Below are 5561 nucleotides of genomic sequence, written 5' to 3' on the forward strand. Positions count from 1 at the left end.
AGTCCGCTCTAAGAAGTGCATGTGATGGCTATACATCTAGGTACACAAAACAACATCATGAAACTACTACTACACTAGCATGGGTACATAGATATGGCATTGATCATATCTCTTGCACATGATACTCCCATCTTTTTACAAAATCTTGTATGAAATCATTGCCCCGCCCTTCTCCCTAGCCATAGCTTGCACCTCTATATATCTGCCTACATATATGTACACCATCTATCTATCCATACCATATCAACCACTACCACTGCACCATCTCTTATATTCTCCCGACATATTAATTCTCTCCTCCACCCATAACACCATCTTTCTGCTCACCAACTCACTCACTCAGCTCGCCGCTCTTCTTCTCACATCTGTTGCCTCTGTCTCATCAATCTCATTTGCTTCTAGCTACCATCTGTCTGTCTTCGTTGGTTAGTTTGCTCCACCGCCATGATGAATCTTATATCGTTTGAGACGCCTCCTCCTCTTGGTAGGCAAGAGAGCACCGCTGCCACTGCAGCCACCGGCATGAAGGTGGCGAAGGAAGCGAGCTCTAGTGGCGCATGCTTCCACGGTAGCAATCTAGACCTCAGCCTCGGCATCTCCTTGTCTCCCGGAGGTAACTGCAGCGCCGCCAGCTGCGGTGGCACCGCCATGGCACGCTACAACGGTCCTCAAGGTGGCGGCGATGTCGATCGAGTGCAGAGCAGTGACATGGTCATCGCTGGTACCGCCACTGCGAACACGCTTAGCGCAGGGCGTGCTGGTAATTGCCATGGCATTGTGCCTAGCAGCAGCTGGGCGGCGGTGTTCATGCCGAGCCCGACCGGCTTCATGCACCCCTGGAGCCTCGCCGCCCGGCAGCAGAAGGCGGCCGCGGAGCAGGACCGGAGCATTGCGCAGGCGTCGGTGGCAACAACATATGGGACAAGGTGAGCCAAATGTTATGTGCTGATAGTTAATTGAGCAACACACATATATGCATATGCATCTACATGCATATTACCTACTCAGTTTTAGCAGCCACTCCTACTCCTGCATGTTTTTTCACCATCATGGCATCCAACGGCTCTAGCTAGCTAAAAATGTGTCAGCTGTCAAAATATGGATTTCCTGTCGTGTAATGAGTTTATAATGCTAACTACTACCTCCTTCCTGGTTTATTGGTCTTCTTTATAATTTGTGTCAAATTTTGATCAAAGATTTAACTAACAAAGTGTTAATACATGTCAAAAAAAATATATCATTGGACTCGTATTTGAATATAGTTTTCAATGATATAATTTTTGGTGACATGCATGAATATTTTGTTAGTTAAATTTATGGTTAAAATTTGACATGGAATACAATGGGGACCAATTTAAACAGGACGGAGGTAGTAAGTTTCAGCACTCAGCAATCATGAATTAAACAAACAAGTATATACGAGGGAAAAGTGCGGGATTAATTCACGTTCTCTACGTACATAGGCACAAATGATTGCAATCATGAACATTTTGAACCCCTACCACTCCACTAGAGCGCATTGATTAGTATTTTTCAGGTCCTCGTGTGCTTAGAACTGCGTTTAGAAATGATTGCGAATAGATTCTTGTACGCATTGTATATGTGTGTGCACCAAATGGAGTCCTTGACATCTAGGGTTTCTAATACAGGGAAAACATGTATATATAACCTCCTGATGGACGTACGTGGGTTAATTCTCACAATGCTTTTGCCGGCCGGCCATACGCGGCCGGATAGATACCGTTAGCGAGTAACGTACATAGAGAAGATCTCCTCTGCTCTGCAAGGAATTAAGCGAGAATATTCAGCGCAGGCCGGCCCAGGGAGCAGCAATGATGAGTGCAGCATGGCTCTGCTTGATTGTGCATGCAGCGCAGTGCAGTCTTTCCCCCATCCTCCCACAGAAAAGAGAGAAAGAAAGAAAGAGAACTAGTGCAGTCTTTTCCATAAAAACGACTTTCGTGTGTCCGTCCGTGGATGTGTTGCTTCTAATAATTGGGCGGCTGGACGTGCTAGACTGTTGCCATGTGGCCAGATGACCATATGAAATTCATGTCATCTCATTTATAATTTTAGCATCTTCACCTTTGGACTATTATAGTGAGAATAACATAGTTATGACCGTGCATGTCACATAGGTAAAAAAGATGACGTGACAGATAATTAAAAGGAGAGAAACAAACGGAGTAACATCCGCGTACTCCTCTTTGGTCTTAACGTCTTGGCTTCCCAGACCAATAAATCTGGACGAAGTAATCAACAAACACGTTCATCTTAAATACTCTAGGAAAATAATTAACCACAGGCAAGTAAATTGCATTGCATTCATGCATGTATTATTGCACACATTTGCACCTGATCTGCACAACGTATTCATGGGCGCCTAATATTTGCATTCAATTCTTTGTCATCAGCAGCGATGCTAGTGTGGTCTCAGTGCCTTCGGCAGCTGTGGGCTGGCCGCCGGTGCACACCACCCGGCGCCACCTCGTCACCGCCACGCACGTGCTAAAACCCGACGCCGGCGTGAAGCAGGCCGACGGCCCAAAGAACACGAAGATACCCGCCGCGGTCTCGCCAGCCGATGATGATAAGGAGGTGGCTGGGGCGCCGAGGAGCTGTACGGTCACCGCAGAACCGCAGCGGCTGCAGGCAAACATGTTCGCCAAGGTGCACATGGATGGCTGCCTGATCGTTAGGAAGATCAACCTGAGAGCTCACCGCAGCTACGACTCCCTCTCGCGGGCGCTCACCAAGATGACAAGAAACTTCTTCTGCCGTGAGTACCGCTCTCCATTATTATTTTCCCCAACAAGATACTGCTCTCAAATAGTATATCTAGGGCACACATCATGTATCCTAATTAGTGTACATCTAAGTAACTCAATCAAACATAAAAAAGAAAAAAGAAAAAAGAAAAAAATACACGCATGAATCTCCGTCTAAAACGAAGGACATAAAGGATGTAGATGTGTAATATTTAGGGCACATCTAGATGTGTTTTAGCAAAACCAAAAATATAATTAGTCACAGAAGCCTTCTGCCCCTCGATCTCGGCAAAGAGATTATGGATTCGCCTCCTCTCTGCTTGCCTCTTCGGAAAGAAATCCTAATGTCTCGGCTCCGGCCAGTAGATAGGTAGGCTTTTTTTTTTCTTGGCATGAATGACTCTCGAATGGATGGGGAAACTTCTTAGAGTCAGTCTTCTGGGCTTTGATTCTCCTCAAGTTCGTCCATAGGGACGGATTAAACAGAGCTTTTAAGTAGATTCCTGCCATCTCCTTGGAGCGGCGAGGTTATGGTTTCTCGTCATGCATACGCAACGACGAGATTTGGTGTTAGGTTCATCAGATTGATTCAAGGGCTTAATTGTGATGATTGTGGCTCCGAGGCACTGGTTCTTAGGGACACATGCACGAAGACTTTCTGACCGTTATCGACAAGGTCTGTCTGGCTCCGGTATGGGAGCAACGATAGAGGCTTGTCGGCGGCTTTGTTCCAACAGTGGTGGTTTGGTGGTCAATGGAGATAGATATAATTTTTATTATGTTTGATGGGATTTCTACTTCTAGTGAATCTTTACAATTCCTTTCACATTTTTTATATATTTTCCTACCGTTGAAAATAGGGCCTCGATTTAAAGAAACTTGACGGTTGGTTGACGACGTTAAATAAAACACATTTTCCATGATAAAACAAGGTACCATTTTGATTTTTATTTCTTTGATGAGGGCGGTAACATATTGAGTATGTTGTGATTTTGACCAGAGTTCAACAAATTTATAACAAGCTCATTAAGCCCAAATGGGAGGTTAGCATTGTCCATGTCGTTCACCTCGTGTGGCCAATTGGGCCCTTGTCCTCCTGGGTCTAAGGCAATTCATCTTAACCAGGCTATCGCTCACCTACCATGTGAACACCATGGGCTTCACGGGGCCCTAGGTCAATGTACTCTTCCAGTTAGAATTCGTTGTGAAATTAGCATGAGTTTTATTTAGATGGAAATTAAATTGACTTTCACAACACTTAACTATTCCCCTCCTCCCCCGCCCCCCACCCGGTAAAAAAGCCATTTCTAAACCTCGTTAAATAAACTATTTTTAAACATGTATTTCTCATTGAAAACACATGGCATGTTAGAATTGTGCAGTATTGTCTCTCTTTTGCTATGAGTGCGATGTCTTTTCATGTTTTTATGTATCAATTATATTGAATTCTTGGATTGGATTGCGTAAATGCAGCTGCAGATTATCAGAGTTTGGATTCTGCAGAAGGTGATTATGCAAATAGTGACGACTTCATATTTCTATATGAAGACTTTGAAGGCGACCGGATGCTTGTTGGGGATGTCCCATGGGAGTAAGTATTGTTCTTCATACATCCTTCTGCGCCATGAATTAACATCGCAAGAGGATATTGTTAATTGTTGTTTTTGGAAAACTTTTAGTTTTTCACTGATATTCTCAAAAGTAAAAAAGAACAACCATCCCCGTATCATAGATGCCCTAATAGTGCGTGATCAAAACAAATAGGTGGCATAACCGACTACATATTATTATTGCTTTTTTATGGTGAATTTTGTATAGAAATCAGAGCCGAAATATGAAGAGCACTTGTGCCGAATTTTTTCCTGAACATGCAACTTTAGAAAGTTGTTAGAAAAACTAAAGCAATTATGCATTCGTCGTTTCTTTCAGGTTGTTTCTTGCGACGGCTAAAAAATTATGCATTGCTCGTCATCCAACATCAAGCGATACCAAAGGTACATTTAGAAGAAGTCATTTCTTATATATTGAAATGTTCAATGTGAGCATGCCCATGAGATAGTTTGTTGCTACTCATCAATTTTAGGTCATGACGAAGCAGCAAAATTAGACGCAAGTGTGAAGCTAGCTACGAATAACTGAACGCCCCACCCCGGAAGCAACTTGATTTGAGGCCCTTTCTGGATAATGAAAAAGAAGAACTCTCCCAACTCGTCATCTAAGAATAGACACACTAAACTTGATCAGCGACATATACGTGCACATTGTATATGCACATCTCTCGATCTGAGGTGTAGCACATGTGTATGGGTATTATTGTACGCCTATGCTAGTTAGATGTGAACAACTTGTTGTGGTGTATCAATGTCAGCACCTCTATGATGGTTGTGCATATAATTTTGGAACGTTGTGTAAGAATTAATGTTGGAATGCATGTGATGGATAATGTTTCAGCTAGCTATTGCTCATCGGGTCATCAAACTTGATACAATTTGCATAACCACATTTATTCTTATGGAGTTACCTTTTATCCTTTTCTATTTGGGGTTTCATGGCATGAACATCAAGTTTTCACCTAAAGGGAACGAGTCATTACACTATATTCATCGAGATGGTTATACCCCCCCCCCTCGAGATGCACACACTTAGTTGCACCATTAAAGGATGTACGTGCCATTAGTTGCATTTAAACTTGTCTATCTCCTTACATCCCCACAATCCATGTAAAACCCTTGTGCATCCTACACCTTTAGTTTTTTTATAGTTCTCTAGATTTTGGCATGCTTGCAATGCTTG

The 5561-nt window shown here is 43.2% G+C and overlaps 1 pseudogene; it reads left to right on the plus strand.

Moving 5' to 3' along the window:
- Positions 1-206: 206 nt before the first annotated feature.
- Positions 207-5295, plus strand: LOC123086562 (auxin-responsive protein IAA27-like; annotated as a pseudogene).
- Positions 5296-5561: the final 266 nt, after the last annotated feature.

Source organism: Triticum aestivum, chromosome 4A, assembly GCF_018294505.1.
Source record: "Triticum aestivum cultivar Chinese Spring chromosome 4A, IWGSC CS RefSeq v2.1, whole genome shotgun sequence".
Classification (NCBI taxonomy): Eukaryota; Viridiplantae; Streptophyta; class Magnoliopsida; order Poales; family Poaceae; genus Triticum; species Triticum aestivum.